Source organism: Fukomys damarensis, unplaced genomic scaffold (assembly GCF_012274545.1).
Source record: "Fukomys damarensis isolate Sample0158 unplaced genomic scaffold, DMR_v1.0_HiC HiC_scaffold_39, whole genome shotgun sequence".
Taxonomy (NCBI): domain Eukaryota; kingdom Metazoa; phylum Chordata; class Mammalia; order Rodentia; family Bathyergidae; genus Fukomys; species Fukomys damarensis.
In genome coordinates, this window is record NW_022900951.1 from 11,797,755 (window position 1) to 11,808,960 (window position 11,206).

Below are 11,206 nucleotides of genomic sequence, written 5' to 3' on the forward strand. Positions count from 1 at the left end.
AAAAAAAAAAAAAAAAAAAAAAAGGTCTGCCACTGAAGGCTTGAAAAAGCCCTAATTCTAAATGTGAGAAAGGTAAACATTTGGAGAATTTTCCACTGTAAACAGTAGCTTTGATTTCATCAACAGTTAAGCAGTTTGTAATTAAATACAGTGCCATTGTGAATCACTGGCATAAACCAGATCCAATAGATTAGCACTGTTGTATAAACTTTACAATGTCTCATTGTTTATCACAAAGCCCCACTGACTCTTTTCTAATATTCTTTAAGCTTAAAAGTGCACACTAAAATGAAAGAGTGGTAACACTAACTTTGAGAAGGATGTGGAAGAACTGGAATTTCCATGCTGCTGGTAGGATTGTAACTTGGGGCAAACATGGGGCAGTGTGTACTATAGATGAATCTATGACTTTTGACCCAACAATCTAACTCATACATGTATACTCAACAGAAACGTCACAGGCATGTACAAGAATCTTAAAAGTGGCACTATTGATAATGGCCCCAAACTGAGAAAAACACCCCAAATGTCTGTAACAACAGAACGGATAAATTAATAGTAATACATTTACATAGTGGAATACTATACAGCAAGGAGAATCAATAAACCCAACAACATGTAACAAATTAGAAGAATCTTGCAAGCATAATATTGAGCAAGTGAAGGCAGATATATGATTGCATTCTATAAAGTTCAGAACAAGGTTCTGCTGGTTCATCTTGGTTGTCAACCAGCCCAGATTAAGAAATGCCTAGCAGCTCAGTACAGCAACCTTCTGGGTTTGTCTGTGGGGGTGTTTCTAGAGATGACTGGCACACAGGACCGCAGATTGAGGGGTGAAAACCTGCTCTGCGTGTGGGTAGCAACTTCCAACAGGCGTACAGCCTAGATGGAATGAAAAGGCGAAGGAGGAGGAAGGCGGTGCCCACTTAAAAGCTTAACTCTGATCGAGCAGGTGCATCTTTTGCTGCTGCCACCACCTGTAGACATCAGACTCCAGCTTCTTCAGCCTTTCAGTATGGGCTCTCTAGGGAGCTTCCAGGCCTCCAGCCTCAGACCAGCACTTCATCCTTGGTCCCTCCTGTTCTACGGCTTCCACCCTCTTGGGCTGAGCAGCTACTGGATCCTCTGGCTCTCCAGTGTACACACGGCAACTATGGACCATCCAGCCTCTGGTTCTATAACTATACTTTATAAATCTCCTTTCTAAATAACATATTCTTTTGATTCAATTCCTCTACAGAACCCTAACCAGTGCAAAGCCAAAATTAACCTACAGTGTCAGAAGTCAGAAAAGTAGTTACCTTGGGAAGGTTAATAACTGGAAGTAGTTTTTAAAAAGGCGGGGACCGGGGTTCAGGGGCACTAGTAACAGTCTGCTTCTTGATTTGGCCGTTGGCTCCACAGGTGAAAATTCTCTGAAATGTACACTTGAATGTGTACTGTACTCTACTTATACTAAATCTTAATAAAATCCTTACATTAAAGTATGCAAATGTAAACAGGTAAAAAGAGAATCCAGAGCCCAGAATTACCCTCTATAAGGACAACAGCGTGCAGAGAATAATTATATAAATTTTATAAGAACAGTAACAATTCTGCTTTTCTCATCATTGAATCCCTAGGGCAAATCCATAGTATGTCTGTCACATAGTAGATGCCCAATAAATATTTATAGAATGATGTTTCATAGTGGAAAAATCTCATGTATAATAATAATACATGTATTGATGGTACACATAGGGTATTCAACAATATATGTAGCAAAATGCCTCTCTTTAGGACAGGTGAATTTGGTATGGTCAAAGCATATGTCTGTATAGTAAATAAGAATTATAAATAGTGTCGACTCTCAAAGAGTTTTTTTTTTCCACCCTATGAATATCTCCTTTCGAAGCTTTGGACTTTAAAATAGTCTGGTACATGGTTTTACATGGCTTAGGTCAAGCAGCATTCAAAACAGTTTCAAAGACTAGAAAAGCAAATCCTTCGACACATACATAAATGAAACCAGAAAGACTGTGACATCAAATGCAACCTGAGACCAAAGATTCACAATCAGTCTAATGCACATGAAGCACACATAAACCAAGGGCAGTGCATGAGGGACATGGGATTCTCTGGGATTAGTAGGTGTGTAAGGCACCATCTGGAAAGAGATTGGTTTTGTCTGATGAAGGCTTCTAAAGTTTCCTCTAAAAAGGTCCAGGGTAAATCCACACAGTATCAGATGGCTCCTCTGTTTCAGCAACATTTAGTTCCCTTTTAGATAAAAGACTCCTATTTGGTTTAAGCATTTTTCCCAATCCCTGCGTCAGTTGCAGAAGCAGTATACCTACCTTCATCATAGAGGTCCTTGGCTTATTTTTTACTGGCATTCTCCCAGAATGTGGACAACAAATCATCTTGAATTGGAAATCAGGAGTCTTTGATGCTAGTAATTTTTACCTGCTGACTAGCGAAACACGTGTCTCCTTCTGGGTTTAGTTCAGTCATCTGAAAATCTTGTGGGGAAACTTGCTAAGGCACAGTTAAATCAATTTCCAGTCTGAAGTTCTATATCAGAAAATTAATGTTTCTTTTTATTCCACACTCTGATTTTTAAATTTCCCTTCTGGTTTCTCAAACTGGAGCCATACGGAAAGGAGGATGTGGTTGGGGTGGGGGAAGGCAGCTAGGGCTATGGGAAACTTGTGGGGAGCCACTGGTTAACTCGCTCTATTCTCACCCTCAACTATCAATCTTGCCCTCCAGGCTGGCCCTTATTCTTTTTTCCTGCCTCCAGCTTTTCAATCTTACCCTTGTTTTCAAAAAATAAGTAATTTACCTCTCTAATAAGACTGCAACTGCCTGGATACTTGCACTCATGCACACACAAACACACATTTTATATCTATTTCATGCATTCATTTGAAAATTTTAAACAGAAACCAAATGACAGACTACAAAGCCACAAATGTATCCTTCTGCCTTACAGGAGATTCACTGAATTCACATTAGTTGTTTACCACAAAATCTATATCCTAAAATAGAATTCTAGTATCCTTTTTGTATTGAAAATTGAATCATCAATGATTTTTTTATTCTTATTTTTATTTTTTTTCCTCATTGAGTTTATTGGTACATTTCAGGTATACAGTACAGTTACATTCATCATTGGGATATTGTACCTTTACATTACAGGTCTTGGTTCTCATTTTTTCCCCTTGTCCCTGCCCTCCCTTTACCCCCTTCTCCCCTCCCCATTTACAAACACTTTATTTCCATTTTTTCATTTTAATTTAACACAACTTGAATAATCAAGTGCCCCAACCCCTAATAAATGTATATCTAGTCTATAATGAGATAGGACTAGCTGGAAGGTATTCCCATGATAGTGTGTGTGTATAATTTTTTAAAAGAAGGCAAACTTTGTTTTCTTAATTTGGTCATCTGTGGTAACTACTGAAGGAGCAAATGCAAGTTATGTTCATTTAATTTAAAGATATAACACCACCCTTGAATGCACTTGGAGAGGACCTGGATTTAATTTTTCTATTTCACACACTGCTGATATTCAAGCACAAAGAAATATCACTGTTAGGTACATTTCCTGTTTTCTGTTGTGTTTTATGTATAGTATTAAAGTCTTAATAGACCCTCAAAGTGGAATGAGAACTTAATTAAATCTTTCTTTTTTCTTTAAAATTTAGCTATCAATGTATCCACTTCCACAAGAGTAAAATAAATTGATCTGTGACAAACTAAAACATAGCTCCTCAAATCTGTTTCACCATGGACAGAACTAATGCTCTGGAATTCCATCAGTGAAATTTTTTCTTTTTCCTTTTTAAATAATTTCTGCAATGGTACTCAAATTCAAAGCTATTCCTTTTTCTTCTTTCTTCCCATTTCATAATCCTCTGTTGAAAGTATTTAGGAAACTTTCCTTTAAAAGGTTTACCCTGTATTTGAAAAGTATAATAGTTTAAAGTTCTATGGATCAAATATCACGCAAAGAAGCCTCTACAATATAATTAACTCTTCACGTAAGGGTAAGTTTTTCTAATCTACAACAAAAGGGGTGCAACTAAGTACAGGAGACCTTTGCCTCTCCTTCTCCATAAATATGTCCAAACCAAACCTTAATGAGTCTCAGACATCAGTGCAATAATGACCACAAAACAACCAAGGCAAAACAAGGTCTATAAAACTACTTCCTTCCAAACCCTACCTTCATCTTGAATCCTTCAAAGACTTCCTGGTTCCCCTGGCTTTTGGTATGATATCCCTATCAAACTGGCTTCCTTCCGCTTCTTTTATTCATGAATGTGATCTTAATTAGGGGAAGAAATTATTTCCATATGGAAGCCATGTGGCTTAAAAGCATCTTCCCAAGAAAAAGCACAGAGCAGGCCATGCTATTGTATATAAGTATGGCAAAGGGAACACCTTTAATTTCGCCACTGCTCCTTTCATGGATAGCTGTTTGCCCAATTTTCCCTGAGTGATGCTTTTCTTGCACCACTCCAGCCTTCCCTAAAAAGTGGCTATAATTTAGGTCCCACGTCAGAGCTGTAATAAATTATTTCATGTTTCTTAGGAGAAACTATTTCAATCACTACAGTTTACTGATTTTTCAGGAAACACACTGTAATACTCAATCTTACTATAATACATTGCTCAAGCAAATTATTCTAGGTAAATATACTAAGACGTGTCAATCCCCAATATGCTAGAAAAGAGTTTCTACCTGTTCACAGATACTTGCCTCCTGTTGTGCCATCCTTCTAATGCTGGATGTTATGTTTTATGGGTTGTGTGTGTGTGTGTGTGTGTGTGTGTGTGCGTGCATGTGTGTGTGTGCGTGTTTGCTAACTTGTGGTGAGCATTGTTGTATGTAAATCCCTGACCACATTTCTAACTTTTTTCCTTTACTGTGAAATTAGGGATCTAAAGGTCTAGACATTGTAGCCTAGAGCAAACTGGTCAACGAAACCATCTGGTTAAACAGCAATTTGCTGAAAATGTTTAGTGCTAATTATTGCTTTTTCTTGTCTTGGTAACTTTGCTACCCAACAGGGCAGTTTTCATCTCTTTATAATTAACTGGGCTTTTTTCATCCAATACCCTAATATTAGAAGGTTAACCCAGTCAAACAAATTCTTCTATTGTTGCACTTAGATTTTTTTCCTTGTCACAAACATAGAAGGGAAGGATTAATTGCTAAAAAGGGAAAAAAGAAAAAGACCTGAAGACCAGTGAAAAAATGAGAAAAAAGCAAAAGAAAGGAAAAACTGAAAAAAGGTTAAAGATACCACCTTCATGGTACAAATTCCAATATTTCAACAATCAATACCTCACTTTTGAACAAATTATCACTTTGCTCATTTCTTACGCTAACTGATTTGCTTTCATCTAAATTGTTTTTAGCTGAGCGGTTCAGTTCGGTGGCCTGCCTTGCAAGCGCAAGGACCCAAGTTCAATCCCCGGTACCAAAATAAATTGTTTTTGGTCTTATCACGTTGTATCTACCTGTAAAAAGTGTCCATCATCAAAATGCTGACCATACTTTTTAATTTTTTTTTTTTTTGGTACCGGGGATTGAACTTGGGTCCTTGAGCTTGCAAGGCAGGCCACCGAAGCACTGAGCTAAATCCCTGGCCCTGACCATAGTTTTTAAAATCTTAGTTTAAAAAGCTGAAATTGGTATCTCCTTACTTTTTAATTTGACTGTTAGGTGAGGTTAGTATTAATTTAATAAATAATGCTAAATATTTTAATACAAGAATAACAATGGCTAAATATATCAAAGGTTTAGTATGTACTAGAACCATTCTACAGACTTCATGTGTGGTAGTTAGGCCACTTGTATTTCCCTTTTAATAAACTATCTACTTATTAACCTATATAACTTTTCACTCATTTATTAATTTCCTCACTCAAAAGATATTGACAGAATGGTAGGGCAATCTGGCTGTGACATCTGCCACTCCACTCTGCCACCCCATTGATGGCCAGAGTTGATTTGGCTGATCTGGCTGGCTTGGCGGGTGTCCCTTTCCACCCTCACCACTCCAAATGAGTCCCTTCTGAAGCTGCGTGATCTTTCAAGGATAATCACCCTGAATAGAGGACCGTTTCCTCGTCAAGGGTATGCGAGTAGCTGCACTCTCCTTCTAGAACCTCCAAACAAGTTCTCAAAAGATATTGAGAGCCTATACACTTCTTTATCATTCTCAAATTTCCTCATATACTTAGGTCTGTTTCAGATAGGCTCCTTCTTCTGCCAGCAACTAGTAAACATCACCAACTAGCTCAGGAGCCTTAACAACTAGAAGAGTATCTACTCCACAAGGCCTTCATTTCATCATCTGGGCCACCTCTCACTGCTGCCGAATCTCATTTTCCTTCCACTACTTTCCCACTTTCATGGTCTACTGGGCTCTGCACTGGGAGAGAAATGTGTCAGCACAGACCTAAGAATTTCATTACCAGATTCCCCTGCTCACGTAAGATGGAAGGTGGAAAACCATCTTCTTCTCTTTCTCTTGAGTATTATAAGGCTTAAGAAAAAGAAATGTAACTATTATTTAGAAGAGGCCAGTGTTCTTCAATGAAATGATGTCTTCTGTCCCCAGTCCAAAGCACTCTGCTTTATGAATTCTTGATTATTTTAAACAATTCTGATAAGGAGTGGGAGAAATGAATTTCCATCCTCAGTGCCAAAGGTACTGTGGGAAGGATTAAAACCCTGTAATCATATTTTGACATATACATGAAGTGCTACATAAAGAGAAGACAAGGAGCTTCTAGGCAAAATGCCAATCCCTCTGTGTAGGGTGGGAGTCAGAGGAGGCCAGAAAACATTTTTAACTTCCATCAACATAAAGGACTGTGTACAGTCTCGAGCATCAAGGCCGTCCAGCTGACCAATAACTGTGGATGTAGCCAAATTACACTACAAGCTAGTCTCCATGCTATCATTTTCCAAGCAGCCCTTTCATTAATCAATAGTAGCACTCTGTGCCTTCCACTCTCACTTATTACTTATGGGAATGGTAGTGAGGAGAGAAGGGCTAGAGAAAGAGGACAAAGATGCTGACAGGTTTCACAGTCCTGAAATTTAACTGAAGACATGTTCATTGTAAAATTGGACTTTGATTCCTCTGCCTTTTGAGCCAGCATCTTTGCCCAGAGTTACAAGTATTCTAATTTCTCGGAAAATTAAAACCAGAGGATAAAAACAGGTCTATCTCTTGTATAAAAAATGCAGCCATAACTCTATAAAGGTAACAGTACAATGAAACCACAAATGGCCCCTAAAATATGCCAGCAAAGAGCCTTCCATACTTATCTCAGCCAATGGGTAATGTATTCCAAGACTGAGTCAGCAAACCTATCAACTGATTCTGGAATATTCTTCACAGGGCTTTGTAGTATTTTTTAATCTCTATCAGCTGCATTTGGTATTTACTAAGATATTTTTAAGAGTTCTTGCAAGAAAGTGCATCAAGATGTAACCTGGAAAACTATTTGGCGAGCTTTAAGACTTCATAGAGCTCTGAGGACTGATAATTTTGTATGGACAGGATCCTTCAATCTCATAACAAAAGGGGATTTTGTTATGGGACAAGGCTGTCCTATGTCACTGTTTACAGAACATTCTGACACTGGCAGGCAGGAGTATTTAGAAGTACTCTTTTGGGATAGAAAGAGAGAAATGTTCATTTTGAAATGAAATGTGGCTAGACTGAACTGAAATGTGCTGTATCTGTAAGCGCACAACAGACTTCAAAGGCTTGATACAAAAGTGTAAAATCTCTCCTAAGTTTATATTCATGATATGTTGAAATGATATTACTTTGGATATTTAATTCAATAAACTGTATTATTAAAATTAATTCCTGTGTCTACTTTTGAACAATATTCATTAGGAAATTTGAAGTTACATATTGCTTTCATTATATTTTTTTTTATTGAACAGCTCTGACTAGAACCTTGCTCTTCATAAGCACATGAAGGATGTTAGCTATTTTCATTTTCCTTTCCAAGAGGTTCTACAAATTTGCCATCAGTACAGCCTTATAATAAAGGGAAGCATGAAAAAAAGGGAAGCGTGGGAGCAGAAAGAGAGGTAGATACAGGAAAAGGGAATCGGTATTTATTAAGTATCTTCTGTGTTGCTAGGTGATATGTGTATATATCTGGTAGATCACAGAGATATCAAACCACAGACATGAGATTTGAATCCAGATCTGCTGGACTATACAGTTTATGCCTTTTTCCATCTATCATATTATCAAAGGATTGAGACTCTATGATAGGCAGAGTTTGATAATGTGACAGTGAAATTTTTGTCATGTGTTAGGGCTTCCTAGAATCTCTTCAATCATCTGCACAAGTGGTCCTTTACAACAACCAAGTTAAAAGCTGGTGCTAGGCACAAATCTCTCAGGCTCTCAATCAATCTCCCCCGCCCTTCCCCTCCCTCTTCAGTTGTTTGGGGTTGAACTGGTCCTACACCATAGCACATAGTTATCACACATCCATGAAAGCCCTTCATGTCTTATATCATTTCCCCATCATCTCCAGTCTTAGTACCGCTCCTCCTTGGTTGTTAGTCAAGGATATATAATGAGCATCCTTCCAACAGACCCTAACTATATTTATTTAGATATCTTGTTATCCTTGAAAACTAAGTGGTGCCGTGTATTAAACTGCTTTCTTGCTCTGATTTAGCCACATTATTTTCTAAGAGATAGTAACATATTTATAAGTAAACACAACCCACTGCTTCTGGAAACTAGACTCCATTGCATCTTATGCAACCACGATAATTCACTTATTTATTCCCTAAGTACTGAACACCCACATCATCTTTGACTACTTCCAACCACCCCTGATGCTAGGATTACCACTGTCATGTCTGCTTTGGGGAGTCTGGGTGGAACAAATTCCCAGAAGGAAAATTTCTGGGGCATATTCCATATGCCATGATTGATTTATTGACTAATGCAGGCTTGCTTTTCACAAGGAATATACTAATCTGTCTGCCAACCATGACGTTTCCATTTCTTCCTATCTTTACCAGAACTTGACAGTGACCAACATTCTAATTTTTGCCAAACTGAGAGGTGTCGGGTAGTATTATTTGAATTTATATTTTTTGGCCTATGGGTGAGAAAAAATATTTCTTCTCTAGTTTGGTGAAGGATTTGCTTAAGGCCTGGTGCCTGCAGATACCATCAACACAAGCATCTAACTTTGCAAGAAGGCAGGAATGTTTCACCTCAGAGGGTGGAGACGGTATAGATGCATGGTCTTCCAGCAATGTTAATGCTCTGCCCTGACCAAGGACATCAATCTTCTGCAGATATAACTGCTCTGGAGCTTGGAGATTTGCTTGTGCAAAGAAATTTTATGAAATCAGGGCTCATGTAGTAATAAATATGTCTTCTATTACCTTTTGGGACTATTTTTAAATGAGACAAATGAGAACTGAGGTTGAATGAATTCAAGTTTGGCAGGCCTAATGAAGCCACATCCTTATTCTTCCCAAGCAAAGCAGGATAAAAAGTGAATAAAAATGCTTTGGTACTTTATTTAGAATGTAATTTTTAATTTTAATTTCTTTTAACTTGATTTATTAAGGGCAAGGAGTTTTAGATCTGAACTTTACTTTAACCTTGGAAATCTGATGACAGGAGAGATCTGTGTTCAAATCTGAGATACTTTAACAGTTAGGAAAATTTGTATGTTGCCACTTGGGCAGCTCACATACCTCCACGTGACTGAGAGTAATTTGCCAAGGAAACATAATGGGAAGTAAATGTGTATCCAAGAAGTCCAATGTGCCTTGGTGTGAGTTTACTGAAAATACACTCTGTATTCACTTCAGATCCTTCTGGTAGTTCAACTAATTCCAGAGAGCAGAAGTTAGTTTTGGTGGAAGGAGGTCCACACCGAGGGCAGTCCCTACTAAGTGTTTCATCTAATAGACACTTAGTCTAATATAACAGACGATAGAACAAAACAGTAGGCAATGTTAGAGGGAACCCCCAGATCCTGCCCTAATTTTCCAATAAAGTAACACTGCCAGCTGCTCTCTGCCTTCCTCTCTAATACCTGGGGTGGGGAGTGAAAGGAGGTAGGATCCTATTGGTGCAGGCGAATCAAGGAATTGAGCATGCTCAGATAAGCTCTGGCCCAGCCCTTTGGGGCTTTACAATTTTTCTTTCTCTCTTCTTCCACAAAATAAAACAGCTTCTGAAGAAGATGGCTACAACCATGTTGTTCTGCCTGGGAATGGTTAAAGAAGTAGATGAAATATTAAAAAGCCCACAGAGTCTCGGATACAAGTCATCCGCTCATACGTGACTGGTAATAAAGATACCTGCATGTCTCTCTAACCACATTTTCAGTCTATCTTTTAATGATTTCCGAATTTGGGAGGGGACGAAAAGAACATTACTTTTTAGTTGTTTCCTCAACTTCTATTCCCTACCTACGTTTGAATTGTACTGAATTCTAGGTTTTCCTCAATGTATTAGTCTGCTTTTATCTAACCGATGGAGTCTATTAAATCCTACAAAAACATTTAGTGACAGTCACTTGAAACTCTTACTCAAAACTTCTTTCGGACTGATAATTAGCAGGTGGCCTCAAATCAGTGTCTTATCCAAATCTGGGTAGTTCAAGACACTCAGAGTTCCCTAAGGCAGACATAGGTGAGAACTGCTAGGTTATTTTTCTTCCTCCTTTTCACAGCCCAATTCTCCCTCACTTTTGTGGATCGCTTATTTGTAATGAAGAAAATAACAGACAAAGGTGGGAAAATGAAATGTATTTGAAAGTAGGGAGAAAGAAGTACCTTGTTCTGGATTTCAAAATGGCTTTTTTTTAAAGGAGAAACATTGAGGGCCAGGGATTTAGCTCAGTGGTGCCACGCCTGCCGGGCAAGCACAAGATCCTGAGTTTGACCCCACCCCTACCCCCGTAAAAAGAGGAAACATTTAAAATGTCTCCAATTGCTACTTATAGTTGGTCCAGAAAAAGAACTGTGGCCATCAAGGTTTCCTCTTATACTGTTGAAAATGGTATCTACGTGGCAGCAAAACGAACAAGGGCACTTTTAACATTTCAAGAAAAAGAGGTGCATTATCACTGTTTTATTTCACAATGCGCCTCGGGAAGCTGGGCATTTATCAATTCGTGTTCTAATTCA

At 38.3% G+C, this 11,206-nt stretch overlaps 1 protein-coding gene across 3 annotated transcripts in view; it reads right to left on the bottom strand.

Annotated features, from left to right (window-relative positions):
- Pir (pirin) overlaps positions 1–11,206 on the bottom strand; it is a 96,544-nt gene that overhangs the window by 37,639 nt on the left and 47,699 nt on the right. The window lies entirely within an intron of this gene.